Consider the following 15,318-nt stretch of genomic DNA (forward strand, 5'->3'; position numbering starts at 1 on the left):
GACTGGGAAGCCAAGTGTGATGCTGCCATGGGCATCTTGCAAGCTGTGGACTACAGGGTTACATGTTCATTTGGCATTTGCTTACCAGCCTGGACATTTGTCATCAGAGTTGAGCATCTAACCAGATGGTTGTGCAGGCACTGAGTGGGAGCAGCATCCGCGTGGGGTGGGCAGAAGGAACACAGGCTAGGGATGGTGATAAATAGCTAGTGCCAAGGTGGGGGAGAAGGGGAGGGAAGCAGAAGTGGAGTCTGTCTCAAGATGCAAGGAGCTACAGGCTGAGCAATAGGAGTGCAAGTGGGGAAAAGGGTCTGGGCTTCTGGCCCTGAGTACCTGTGCCCCGGAACAAAGCATATGCCCCCCTCAACTCCCACCATGGCAAGCAGCCACCAGTTTGGAGCACAGGGAATGACCACTGGTGTGCCTCTGAGGACAGCCACGTGGGTTCTAGCAATTACACACATCACTACTGAGAGAACTGCTCCAAGGGACAGAGAAGCACTTTCCATTCCTTGCCTGTACCATGGGCTGTCAGGCTCCCACTTCTAACTACAGTGCTGTGCTTCCATGGTCTCCCCATGTGCTTGGCCCTGGTGTAGTCCATCTCTGTGCTGTCTGCAGTTTGTGATGGTCATCTCTCAGCCTGGACACCATCATGTCAGGGAGGGTAATTCCCGGTCAGAGGCTATGTCTACAATAGCCTCCCCCTTTCGAAAGGAATATGCAGCACCTCATTAGCATAATGGCAGCCACAGCACTTCAAAAGTGCCGCTTTCCATCGCGCACAGCTAGTCTACACAAAACCCCCCAAAAAAGCAGTAAAGTAGCACTTTAAAGACTTTACTGCTTTTTTGTTTTGATAGCATATAGACTAGCACAGCTTGCTCACTGTGACTAGTCTACACGGGGTCCTTTTCGAAAGGATATTTGATTATAGGAATAAGGGGATTTCAAAGCGCAGGGTGGTTTCAACAAGGACCCCACATAGATGAGCCGCAAGCAATTGAAAGCAGCACTTTTGAAGTGCTGTGGCTGCTATTATGCTAATGAGGTACTGCATATTCATTGAAGCACCTGATTAGCATATCCCAAAGTGTATCATTAGCATCCCCTTTCAAAAGCTGGGGGCTAGTGTAGACACAGCCAGTCAATGGTAACCTGTGCGCTTCCTGGCTGGCTGGTGGGGGTTCTGGAGTTTCTGCTCAAGTTTTATCTCTGTCTCGTGGACACTTAGAGGCTGCCACAGACTCGATGCGTGCAAAGTAGCCTGAAGCCTGCACAGGAGATGACACTTTCAGTGTAGGTTGCCAAGAAGCTTTGCTCTGAGGATCATTCCCATCATCCTCCATGTTGGACACAACAACTGGTCTGAGCCAGGGATTTTGCTGGGGATACTGAAAAGAAACATCTCTTGTCACCTAACAGGGACTGTAGAGAGGCGGAGTGAGGGATATAGGGTTGATGTTTTGGCCTGGACCCCAGGGCTGATGCAAGATCATAGTCAGTGGTGGGCTGTGGCCCACTTACTTTGCATCCAGATCCATTTCAACTTCCCACAGCTTTCCTCATGCCCCAGCCCTTGCTCTGCTCTGCAAGCCTGCTCCACCCTCCAGATGAGGAAAGAGGTGTGCTCTCCTGGTGTGTCCCTGGGGCCCCAGGTACCCTGGTAAGTGTGTCCACCCACCCAGGCCAGTTGTGGGGAGGCAGCCCAATCCCTCCTGCCCATCAATTCTGCCTCCTCATCATTGCTGCCCCTTGTCAAGCTCCAGAGCCCACCCAAATGTTCCCCTCTGGCTACACCATTGGGCTGATCCCCTTCTGATCTTTGAGCCCAACAGGTAGGGCTTTGGCTATGTCCCATCTGAGAGTAGGAGGGTAGAGCTGCAGATTGTATCTGTCTGTGCAATTGCTGGCCAGGCAACAGTACAGTTCTCTGGGTGATGACTGATCTGTTTGTACCTAGGGACTTGATGAGTTACCTCTGGAATTTGGGGTTATTCATGTGGGACTGTGAGTGCTTGTGTCAGTGGAACCACCACCTGCAGCAGCGTCAGTGTCCAGCCATCTCAGTATGCTGTCTCTGATGTGTCTAGTCGCCTCAGGAGAAGTAGCAGGAAAACAGCGGTAGACAGTGCTGGTTGGCAGGAGAACCCCAGTGAACAGTCTCCAAACTCGCTTCTTTCCAATATAATGTACCCTGACCATCTGTAAGGTATGTGGGAACAAAGACATCTATGTCCCTGTGGGGCAATTTAGTGAAGCAGCAGTGAGGAGCGGTGCTCGGAGCCCAGCCAGCATGCTCAGTAATGCACATGGCACAATGAGCTGCCTAGAACTCCCTATGTAGCTGCTGCTGCTGCTTTCAAGGTCTAAGACAGCTCCTGCTCCCAGGGAACAATGGCTTACCCAGAGAGATGGAGCTAAAGTGGCTGTCTCAGTTTGGAGCTCTCACTGCCTCTAGTGTCAGGAGATCAAAGGAATTCCTTAATAACACATCTTGTACTCTGCTTCTTTCCAGGAGACCTGGGCTCAGGAGAGAAGAACAGTGCTGAGGTCTGAAGCAGAGTTCTGCCCCGCCCCCCCCCCAATACATACACTGCTTACAATCTAAGCTCTGTAGCAGCTGGGGATAGCTAACAGCTAGCGAGGCAGCTGCTGAATACAAAGCAATGGTTGAAACTTTTCCTTGTCCGCACCCTCTCTTTGTGATTCCTCATTCCTCACTCCTTTGGTATACCTAGATGTTGCACAACTGCTGATGTGGCCAGGGGCTAGAACAATTTTTGTAGTGGGGGAGCTGTTGAACCAGATTGGAAGCCCTGTACAGAATGGACACACTTCAAGCCAGGGAGTGCTGTAGCACCCCCCACCCAGCACACACACACACACCCATATCCTTAGTTCCAATACCTATGGACATGGCCTACAAGGACAATAGGGAGTCCAGTTTCAAAATGGACGGGTCCTGAGATAGCCGTTGCAGGTTCTGTCTGTCTCCCATTGTTCTGCTGCTTTGGTCCACTGCTCCCTGTGAGGTGATCCCCAACAATTCAGTGCAGTCGGCCCTTCATCTCCCTCATAGAACGGCACTCCTGGAGCTGCTGATGGGGTGTAGCAGCTGGGCCATCTCTGTAATCTCCTACCCTCAGGACTTTCTCAGCTTGTCCATTTTCTGCTGAGCCAGCGCCTCGCTGGCTGTGATCAGTCCTGGCCAGCAGCATTCTGCAGTTCAGCTGTGGGCTCATGTCTTACGCTGGAACCCATCTACACCCTAGAGTTTCATGCAATAAGGGCCTGATGGCGGCATGAGTCCATGTTCCTCTTTATCAAGAGAACTATTTAGAGAAGTGCTCCAACTGCCCAGAATGGTCCAGCCACACTCACACAGACCGGCCTTCTGGTGCCTCCTCCAAACTGGGTAACAGTGACTTCTCTTCCATACCACCACAAACAACTCTCAGTACTGTCATTAGAGAACAGAGAAGGGGGGAGTTGGACACGATCTAATGTTCTTCAGCAGAACGTACACAGTAGAAACGCTTGTCAAACAGTCTCTCATCTCCACTGGTTTTTCCCACCTAGTACCTGCTGCTTAGTGAGTTCAATTCAGTTGAGAGCAAACCTCTGAATCACAGCATCCCAGGTACAGTTCTGCTCCCTTTATTCACATGAGGCTAACAATCTTTATTACTGCTGCTCCCAATAACAAAGTGATTTGTGACCCAACACCTGCCAAAAGTTATCACTGAGCAAAGCAGTTCCATCATACTGCCTATCTAGGCAGAGTGGGTGTTTCTGTTCAAACAAGTTAATCTCCTGAAACCCTCTCCCCTAGCTCATCACTAGATGTAAGACGAGAGTTCATTCAGACCCTGCTTACATTTATATTAAAAGATTTTTGCCTTTCTCATTCCTTGGTTTGTTATTTAATGAACCCCAAGGCCATGTCTACACTAGCGATCTTTCAAAAGAAGTTCTTCCAGAACATCTCTTCCGCAAAAGCTTCTTTCATAGAATCCTAGGGGTGGAAGGGACCTTAGGAGGTCATCTAGTCCAGCTCTCTGCCTAAAGCAGGATCAACACTAACTTTCAGTGGAGCGCATCCACACACAAAAAAGCAGATCGGAAGATCGATATGCTCTTTTCATAGGCTGTTTCTACACAGGCCACTTCCTTCAGAAGTGGCATGCTAATACACAGAACAAAAGATGCTAATGCGGCACAGATGCAAATTCCCTGCACCTCATTAGCATAATGTCACGTGATTTGGGCTACGTCTACACGTGCCCCAAACTTCGAAATGGCCATGCAAATGGCCATTTCGAAGTTTACTAATGAAGCGCTGACATGCATATTCAGCGCTTCATTAGCATGCGGGCGGCAGCGGCGCTTCGAAATTGACGAGCCTTGCCGCCGCGCGGCGCATCCAGACGGGGCTCCTTTTCGAAAGCACGCCACCTACTTCGAAGTCCCCTTATTCCCGTGAGCTCATGGGAATAAGGGGACTTCGAAGAAGGTGGCGTCCTTTCGAAAAGGAGCCCCGTCTGGCCGCGCCGCGCGGCGGCAAGGCTCGTCAATTTCGAAGCGCCGCTGCCGCCCGCATGCTAATGAAGCGCTGAATATGCATGTCAGCGCTTCATTAGTAAACTTCGAAATGGCCATTTGCATGGCCATTTCGAAGTTTGGGGCACGTGTAGACACAGCCTTGGAGTCCAGAAGACCGTTCTTCCGGATTCCAAAACACCATGTAGAAGCATGGCTCCAGGGGGTGGGGGGGGGGCAGGTCTTCCGGAAGGAAGTCCTTCTTCTGGAGGCGCCTTCTTCCTGAAAATTTGCATCAGCGCCTCATTAGCATCTGTGTAGAAACAGCCACTGATTGTGGCCACATGGTCCCTGCTCTTTCGAAAAAAAGGGGTAGGGATCAAAAAATCTGGTGTCATGAAGACTGCTCTTTTAAAAAAGGGCTCCCAGAGCATCTATACAGGCTTTTTTCCAAAGCAATCTTTCAGAAAAAGGCACTCTTCCTCCTCTGGGACGGGAAGAGGGCTGCCGGAAAAAGTGCCACATTCTTCCAATTTCAGATCAATAGAGCGCATTTTGTGTGTAGATGCTCTGCGTGTTCTTTCAAAAAAGGGCTTACTTTTCCAAAAAATCTTGCTAGTGTAGATGTGACCTAAGATATTACATGGTGTCCAAAGTGCTGAATAAGAACAAAATTGCAGGAATGTTGAGGTTAACTTCTGTGTTTGAAACTGAAAGCAGATGGAATGGGAACATGTGGAGCAGCAAACAGAGAATGACAAAGGTTTTTGCATGTATTTATAAGTATAATAATAGTTTGACGAGTTTAAAACAGGAAGAAAGCCAAAATAGGTTCAGTTTGCAAATGTCAGCCTATATTGCAGAGAACGAGAAAAAATTCCAACACAGATTTGAACTGTATATAGCAGCCACAGGGGCAGAATGGAAAAAATGACAAAATTAAATTATCTTTTTGCATGTTGTAGGGGAGGCGGCACTGGAAATTTATAACAGCTTTCCAGCACAGCTGCTCCGCTGCAGTGCATTGCTGAAGTGTTTCAATCTAGACTCCACGCATGCTGATGGCACATAGTGTCAGCATGGCTGAACCACCTCCCTAAGAAGCAGGAATTAGGTTGATAGAAATCTTCTTCCATTAAGCCAATGCTGTCTGCATGGGGACTTAAATTGGTTAACTATGCTACTCTCAGTACTCAGCAACCTAATTATGCCAACCTAATATTGTAGTGTAGGACAGGTCTAAATTGGAATAAGGTGAAAGCATGAACTTTAGTAAAATACTGACTAAATTTGAGGAACACTGACTGCCAAAAAAGAATTAGACCTTTGAGAGAGGGTCTCAGTGGGGTAGCCGTGTTAGTCTGTAACATCAAAAACAACAAGCAGTCTTGTGGCACCGTAAAGACTAATAAATTTAATAGGTCACACACTTCTTGGGTAAAACCCAGAGACAGCAAATTCTTTGACATGGATGCAAAAAACTGATGGCACCATGGAGAAATATGTCACAGAATTAAAGAGAGTCAGTAAACCTGTGACTCTGTGAGTTTATAGTGTCTGGTCAGAGAGAGAGTCATTTGTAGCATTACCAGTCAATGTGTTAAGAGAGAGACTGCTCCCTGAAGGAGATTTAACTTTCAATAAAGCTCTCCAGATACACAAGGTAGCAGAAACTGTGAAAGCACAAGCAAAAAGGCTGAACTCACAAGACTATAACCAGTAAAGGTCAAACCATGAGCGAAAAGCGAAGTTACTCACTTTGGTGCAGTAACTATCGTTCTTCGAGATGTGTCCCCCTGTGCGTGCTCCACCGTAGGTGATGGGCTCGTCCCAGCACCACAAATCAGAGACTCTTCCAAGCTGTATCTGGCCAGTCTGCGCATGCACTGCTGCCGCGCCTCTCCATTTGCGCTCTTTTTGATCACGGCCGCAGACTGGCTCAAGCCCATTCATAGAAACCGCTTCAGAATCTGAAAAAAGACAGACAGGCAAGGCAGACTCCAAAGCGGAGAGGAGGGTGGGTAGTGGAGCACCCACAGGGACATACATCTCCAAGAACAATAGTTACAGCACCAAGGTGAGTAACTTCACTTTCTTCTTCAAGTGATGTCCCCGTGGGTGCTCCATTGTAGGTAACTGTCCAGCAGTTCTCCAACAAAAGGAGGAGGGAGAAACGAATCACCGTGTAACTGAAGTGGACAGGACCGCTGTGGCTAGTGAAGTGTCCGTAGGCTATTGGTTCTGGATAGCGTAGTGCCTTATGAAGGTGTCGTGGGATGACCAGGTAGCCAGTCTGCAGATGTCTCTAAGGGCAACTCCCTTGAGAAAAGCTGTTGAGGCTGCCACTGCTCTCGTGGAATGAGTCTCTGGTTGCATGGGGAGAGGCATCTGGCTGGAAGAGTAATACTGGGTGATGCACACAATGATGATACAAGCTATCCGTTGGGACAACAGGGATTCACCCCGGGAGCACTCTGCCAACAAAACCAGCAGGCGGTCTGTTTTTCAGAACGTTTTTGTCTGGTCTATATAGAAAACAAGCTCCCTGTGTACATCTGAAGTATGTACAGCCATTTCCTGTGGTGATGAATACGGTTTAGGATAAAACACAGGTAATACTGTTGGTTTGTTGATGTGAAAATCTGAACATATTTTTGGAATGAAAGCTAGGTGATATCTGAGGGTTACTCCATCCTTAGTAAGGTACAACCGTATTTGCTCTGATCCATCAGACAAAGACAAACATCTACAAGACCTTTACCAAGCTTTCCTCAAACTACAATACCCACCTAAGGAAGTGAGGAAACAGACTGACAGAGCCTGACAGACGGGCACCCACAAGCCACCTGCTACAAGACAGGCCTCACAAGGAAAACAAGAAAACACCACTGACCATGACATACAGCCCTCACCTAAGGCCTCTACAATGCATAATCAGTGATCTGCAACCCATCGTGAACAATGGTCTTTCACTCTCACAGACCTTGGGAGGCAGGCCTGTCCTTGCCAACAGACAGCCCGTCAACCTTAAACAAATCCTCAGCAACCACTACAAATCACAAACCAGTGGCTCTAGGCCTGGAACCAGCCCTGCAACGGTCCTCGTTGCCAACTCTGCTCACATATCTACACCAGTGACATCACCAGCCTGTACCTGCATATCTACTAATATAATATATGCCATCATGTGCCAGCAATGCCCCACTGCAATTTACATTGGCCAAACCGGACAGTCTCTCCGTAAAAGAATAAATGGACATAAATCAGATATCAGGAACGGTAATGTACAGAAGCCTGTGGAGGAACGCTTCAAACTCCCTGGGCACTCAGTAGCAGATTTAAGGGTGGCAGTCCTGAAACAAAAAAATTTCAAAAATCAAATGAAGGAAGAAATCTCTGAGCTGCAATTTATTTGCAAATTTGACTCTATTAACCAAGGATTAAACAGAGACTGGGAGTGGCTCGCAGCTTACAAAAACAGCTTCTCTGCCCTGGGTGTTAATATCTCCCCATTAGACTCTGACAATGGCTCATATCCCCGTCTGATCTGACTTTTTTTTTTCCTCTTTTGATACATACTGTTGACAATGGGCCATTTCCACCTTGCTGAATAGACCTTGTCAGCTCTGGGCCTCCCTTTTACTGGGACCCCATTCTTTAAATACCCCTCCAAAACCACTCCCCCACCCATTCATGCATCTGATGAAGCAGGTCTTTGCCCATGAAAGCTTATGCTCCAAAATATCTGTTAGTCTATAAGGTGCCACAAGACTTCTTGTTGTTCTCGAAACTACAGACTAACATGGCTACCTCTCTGATACTCCATCCTTAGTGAAGATCGCATACAGAGGCCTCACCAGAAGGGCTGATATTTTGCTGACTCTACTGGCAGATGCAATGGCGAGAAGAAAGGCTACCTTCATGGTAAGTAACTTCAGAGGGGTAGTAGCCAGGGCTTCAAACAGCGGTCTTATCAATGCCCATAGTATGAAGTCAAGGTTCCATGGGGGAGGAGTCGGTCTGCATGGGAAGTATGTATTTATGAGCTTTGAAAAATCTTTTCATGATTGGGTGGATGAACACTGAGAACCCGTCTATGTGCCCTCTGAAGGCCATAATCATGGCGAGATGCACTCTTAGGGAGGTTAGTGCCAATCCTGAATCTTTTAGGTGCAATATGTAGTCTAAAATAGCATGAAGGGGAAACATCAATTCTACATGCTATACCGAGCACCAGGCTGCAAACCTGCACCACTAGGAGATGTAAGTAGTCATAGTAGTTTGCTTCCTGTTATATTCTAAGATCTCCCTGACCTGTGTTGAGCAGAGGAGGTTCATTCAACCAGCTAGGAGCCAAGTCATAAGATGGAGCCTGTGTATCTGAGGATGTTGTAGGGTTTCCTGGTTCTGTGTTGGAAGATATGGTAGGAGAGGCAGAGGATACAGAGAATATGTGACATTCGCTGCAAGAGGAGAAACCGATGTTGTGGAATCCACACAGGAGCCACTAATATCTTAGTGGTCTCGTCTACTCTGGCTTTGTGAAGTACTCTGGCAATGAGTACCGTTGGGGAAAGGCATGAACCAGAGGGCCCTTCCATGTCCTTAAGAATGTGTTGCCTAATGATCTGTGCCCCGCTCCCGCTCTGGAGCAGTAATGGTGACATTTGTTGTTGTGATTGGTGGCAAAGAGATCAATGAGGGGAGCACCCCAGCGTCAGAACAGGGAGCGGACAACTCCACTATGGAGCTTCCACTCGTGGTCCAGTGCAAAGCATCTGCTCAACAAATCTGCCGCAACATTGCTGACCCCAGATAAGTAACACACCACAAGCGTGATGTCGTTTCGAATGCACCAACTCCAAAATTGGATTGACTCTGCACAGAGGGAATGTGAAGGAGCCCCTCCCTGGCAATTGATATAGTACATTGTTGCCACATTGTCTGTTACTATTTTTCCGTAGTACACTGAACGTATCGTGGAAATGCTGACAGGCTGTGACAATGGCCCGGAGTTCCAGTAGGTTGATGTGAAGTAGGAGTTCTTGAGGGGACCATCACCCTTGAATGGAGAGGGTGTCCATGTGGGCTCCCCACCCTATTTAAGGAGGGGTCCATGGTAATATGTTGGGAAGGTTGCCTGGGGCAGAATGGAACCCTGGACAGGAGGCTTTCCCTGCTATGCCACCATGGAAGAGATGTAAGCACATGAGGTGGAGGTGGCACCCAGCAGCAAAGGCTGCAGTGCGCACTGTTGTAAACAGTGGCCACCCTATGTTGTAGTGAGCGACAATGAAGTCTGGCATGCTCACAACAAAAGTTGTAGCCACCATGTGGCCCATGAGTCTGAGGCATACCACTATTTGGACCATGGGACTCCCCCTGAGGATGTCTATAAGGTCCTGAATTGCCTGGATTCTGTGATGGGGCAAGTACACTCTCGCTCAAGACCCAATGAACTCTAGATCATAGAATCCTAGGGCTGGAAGCACCTCAGGCAGTCATCCAGTCCAGCTCCCTGCCTAAAGTAGGATGAACCCCATCTAAGTCATCCCAGCCAGGACCTTGTCAAGCCAGGACTTAAAAACCTCTAGGGACGGAGAATCCACCACTTCCCTAGGCAATGCATTCCAGCACTTCATCACCCTCCACCCTCCATTGCTCCTTGTTCTGCTACCTGTCACCACTGAAAACAATTTCTCTTCATGCTTTTTAGAGCACCCCTTCAGGAAGTTGAAGGCTGCTATTAAATCACCCTTCAGTCTTCTCTTCTGTAAACTACATAAGCCAAAATCCCTCAGCCTATCCTCACAGGTCTTGAGCTCCAGCCCCTTAGTCATTTTTGTCGCCCTCTACTGAACTTGCTCCAGCACATCCACACCCTTTTTATACTGGGGGGCCCAAAACTGGACACAATATTCCAGATGCAGCCTCACCAGTGCCAAACAGAGGGGAATGACCACTTCTCTAGATCTGCTCGCAATGCTCCTCCTAATGCACCCTAATATGCCATTAGCCTTCTTGGCTACAATTACACACTGTTTACTTATATCCAGCCTTTCATTCACCACAACCCCCATGTCCCTTTCTGCTGTACTGCTGTTTAGCCAGTCAGTCCCAGGCCTACAACAATGCTTGGGATTCTTCCGTTCTAAGTGCAGGACTCTATACTTCTCCTTGCTGAACCAGATCAGATTTCTTTTGGCCCAATCCTCCAATTTGCCCAGGTCACTCTGGATCCTAGATCTACCTTCAAATGTACCTGCCTCTCCCCCTAGCTTAGTGTCATCTGCAAACTTGCTGAGGGTGCAATCCAGTCCCTCATCCAGGTCATCAATAAAGATGTTGAACAACACTGGCTCCAGAACCGAGCCTTGGGGCACTCTGCTTGAAACCGATTGCCATCCAGATATCAAGCCATTGACCACTACCTGTTGGGCCTGACCATCAAGCCAGTTTCCTATCCATCTTATAGTCCACGGATCCAATCCATACTTCCTCAAGTTATGGACAAGAATGTTGTGGGAGACGGTATCAAAAGCTTTGCTCAAGTCAAGGTATATCACATCTCTGTGATATGTTACCTCATCATACAAGCTAATCAGATTGGTCAGGCACAACTTGCCCTTGGTGAATCCATGTTGACTACTCTTGATCACTTTCCTCTCTTCCAAGTGCTCCAAAATGGATTCCTTGAGGATCCCCTCCATTATTTTCCCAGGGATTCAGGTAAGGCTGACTGGTTTATAGTTCCCTGGATTATCCTTCTTTCCTTTTTCAAAGAAGGGCACTACATTTGCCTTTTTCCAGTCATCTGGGATCTCTCCTGATCTCCAACAGTCTTCAAAGATAATGGCCAAAGGCTCAACAATGACATCTGTCAATTCCCTCTGTACCCTTAGGTGCATTAAATCCAGACCCATGGATTTCTGTACATCTAGTTTTTCTCGATCCTGCGTAGGTTAGAGGGTTGACTTCTTCTCATTGATGAAAAGGCCCAGAGAGTGAAAAACTGACTGTATAGTGTGTATGTGTGTGCTGTCTCTGTAGGTGAGGGGCCTTTTATTAGGCAGTCATCTAGGTAGGGGAGTATCAGGGCCCCTTGTTGATGCAGGTAAGCTTCCACTACTGCCAGAGTTTTGGAGAACACCCTGGGGACTTCTGAGAGACTGAATGGAAGGACCCCGTATTGAAAGTGATCCATCCCTATGGTGAATCGTAGGAACCCTCTGGGAGCCAGATGAACAGTGATGTGAAAGTAGGTGTCTTGGAAGTTGAGAGCTTCAAACTAATCAGTGAGGTCTAGGACTGGGATTATCAAGGCCAAGGTCACCATCTTGAACCCCTACTTTCGCACATATAGGTTCAGCAGATGTGGGTCCAGTATTGGTCTCCAACCACCTGCTCATCCATGTCCGATGCAAGCACTGTTTCCACTTTCAACCGCCGGGGTGACTGAGACTGCAGCAGTGGCGATGGGGCCGAAGCAGGCAACAGTCAAGGAGAAACGTACCCTGCAACAGAGTGACCCTGCGATAGAGACCTGTCAAATGATTCCCATCTTGGGGAACACTGCCAAGGAGAATAATGGTGGTGATGGTCATGATAGCAGCAGCTGCTGGAGTGGCAGGAGCGTACCGACTTGTAGGAGCGTCTATGCCAGTCTCAGGAAAGATCCCTGCAATGTAAATAAAATGATCTGCAGAACATCCTGGATGACAGAGATGGTGAAGGTGACAGATGATACCAGTACACCCTGTTATCATGTGCAAGAGTTACGAAGGGGCAGGGCAGTCTGCGTAATTCATAGTATTATGCACTATGCTTCTCCAGCCTTCCAGATCGTGGAGGGGGTGTCCTCGGTGCTGGCACTGTCAAAGATGGAGAAAATGCCGTGGAAAAAGTCGGTGATGGCTTGCGTGGAGAAAGGCTACCATGCCGTGGCTTAGCCAGTGCCTTCTTTGGTACAGCATCGCGATGGGCTTCTGGCGCTGATGGCACAGACAGTGCCAGAGATTGGTGCAGAGAAGTCGGCACCAGTGTTGTTGTTGGTGCCAGTGTCAGACATAGCAATGGTTGGTGCTGAAGATGTTGTCGGTGCCGACATGCTGGGAACCTGGCACTTGGAGGAAGACATCTGCGCTCTCAGTTCCAAGGGTTTCGTGCCTGAAGGCTTCGGTGTCAGTGCCACAGATTTTGTTGTTTTGCTGCTCACAGCTGCCTTAGAACTTAGACAGGTGGTGCCAGAAGTGCCAGGCTTTACTGTGACCTCAGGGGTGCTCTGCAATTTCGCAGGCAATGACATAGTCGGCAAAGTTTTAGATTTCTTGGAGGGAACAGTGGTTGAAGAGGAGGCCCTGTGCTTCTGTCCAGGCTGATCCACCAGGACTCTCATGGTCTCTTCAGTAGAAGGTTGAAGGGCCTTGTAAAATAAAATCATTTTTAGGCACACTCTTGACCGTGCCAAGCTCTGGCCGTTAGTTTTGTGCAATGCAGACATTTTTGAGGGATGTAGCCCTCTCCCAAACACCTTATGCACTTGGAGTGACCATCCGAGGCAGGCATTGCTTCCCAGCAATGTTCACATTTCTTAAACCCTTGTGAGCCAGGCATAGTGAGAGGGTTCAACGCACCCCATTTTTTGGCTGTGGTTATGTATCCAGCAAAGAATAAAACAGTAGAAAATGAAGTTCAACCTTTAACTGCTAAGTCCATAATGAAAAACTCTACTTTAAACTTTACCTCCAGTCCAACTTTAAAGGTTAAGTGTAACAGACTGTAACTCTTTTCTTGTTTTGCTTTTAGGAAACAACTAATAAACAACAACTGAGGAACTTAAGGAAGAACCATATACAGAAAAACAGAGTTTTCTGAAACAAAAAAGCAGTCCAGTAGCACTTTAAAGACTAACAAAATAATTTATTAGGTGATGAGCTTTTGTGGAACAGACCCACTTCTTCACATCTTCAGAGAGTTTTTGAGTCTCACGAAGTCAAGTTGAGGAGAGGCACTTGGCTTCTTCTGCAGCCTGGGGAGGTTGAGAGGAACTTGCTCGAGCCGGTCTGCACACGTGATCAAAAGAGCGCAAACGGAGAGACGCAGTAGCAGCGCATGTGCAGACTGGCCAGATAGAGCTTTGGAGAGACTCTGCTCTGCGGTGCTGGGACAAGACCAGCACTTACAGTGGAGTACCCTCAGGGACGTCACTCGAAGAGGAACCACCAGCTAGGGGAGAACCTGGCTTATATTGCTGGTGTGGATCACAGCATGGACCACAAATAGTGTTTTGGTTTGGGAAACTCAGACCTCTGAGGAAAATAATCATTTTGCAAACTGTTGAAGATTCCAAATTCAGAAAAGAGAAGTGCATTCAGCTGAAGATACCCTACTTGAAGAGTTAGATGTGTGGGAGCAAGAAAACCTGACAAGAAAAGTCTGGATATTATCTATGAAAATTTTGTTTTGTTTCAGTTTTCACAAAAAAAAATTAGTAGCTATTGCATGTCTAACATAGTGAATGCCAATGAAAATGAGGTAGGATATGCGGTTAAAACAGGGAAAGAACAAGTTAAAATTACTTAGACAAGTTAGATGTCTTCAAGCCACTATAGCCTGAGGAAATACCTCCAAGAATATTCAAGAAGCTGACTGAGTACATATCTGACTGAGACATTAGTAATTAGATAATGGAATGAGTATTAGGCAATCAATTTGCAGACACCTAAAACCTGAAGATAAATTAGTGCTGCTTTGTCAAGAACAAATCATGTCAAACCAACTTAACTTTCACAAGGTAACACACTTTGGCTGTGTCTACACTTGCCCTCAACTTCAAAGGGGGCATGGTAATCAGGGCAATGGGAGATTACTAATGAAGTGCCGCAGTGAATACACAGCACTTCATTAGGCTAATTCCTCACCATGGCAACGTCGAAGCAGCAAACTTCAAAGTGCCAGCATGCGTGTAGACGTGGGCACTTCGAAGTGCCCGTGCTACTTTGAACTCCCTTTATTCCTCAAAATTTTGAAGTTGGGGACAAGTGTAGACGCAGACATTGTGCAGGAGGGGAATCAATAGATGTGACATATCTTGACTTTATTAAGACTTTTGATACAGTCTGCCATGACCGTCTCATAAATACACTAGGGAAATACTACCTACCTGAAGCTACTATGAGGTAGGTACATCGCTGGTTGGAAGACCATTCACAGGGAGTAGTTATCAATGGTTCACAGTCATGGAAGGCTATAATGAGTGGGGGGTCCAACAGGGATCTGTTCTGAGTCTGGTTCTGTTCAAGATCTTCATCAGTGCTTTAGATACTGGCATAGGTAGTACACTTACGAAGTCTGTGGATGATCCCAAGCAATTAAGTGTTGCAAGTGCTTTAGAGGATAACAAGAAAATTCAAAATGCTCTGGACAAAATGAAGAAATTGTCCGAAGACAATAAGATGAAAGGACAAATGCAAAGTACATCAATTAGGAAGGAACAATCAGTGGCACACATACAATATGTGAAATTACTGCCTACGAAGTACTGTGAAAAGGAATCTGGGGCCTCATAGTGGCCCACAAGTTAAACATGAGTCAATAGAATAACACCTGTAGAAAAATACATCTGGAATGTATCAGTGAATGTACCTTATACGCTAAACACAAGAAATAATTCTTCCACTTTTCTCTGCACTGATTAGACCTCAGTTGGAGTATTGTGACCAGCACAAACAATGAGTACAAGAGGTGCTGTACTGATCCTAGATCCATCATGAGATT

General features: G+C 47.2%; 1 long non-coding RNA gene across 1 annotated transcript; it reads left to right on the plus strand.

The window, feature by feature from the left end:
- The first annotated feature begins 1,533 nt into the window (after positions 1-1,533).
- On the plus strand, positions 1,534-2,572 carry LOC142019125 (uncharacterized). Its single transcript, XR_012646989.1, has 3 exons — positions 1,534-1,666; positions 1,964-2,212; positions 2,519-2,572. It is a non-coding gene; the product is annotated as an uncharacterized LOC142019125 (long non-coding RNA).
- Positions 2,573-15,318: the final 12,746 nt, after the last annotated feature.

This window comes from Carettochelys insculpta, chromosome 11 (genome assembly GCF_033958435.1).
Source record: "Carettochelys insculpta isolate YL-2023 chromosome 11, ASM3395843v1, whole genome shotgun sequence".
In the NCBI taxonomy this organism is placed as follows: domain Eukaryota; kingdom Metazoa; phylum Chordata; order Testudines; family Carettochelyidae; genus Carettochelys; species Carettochelys insculpta.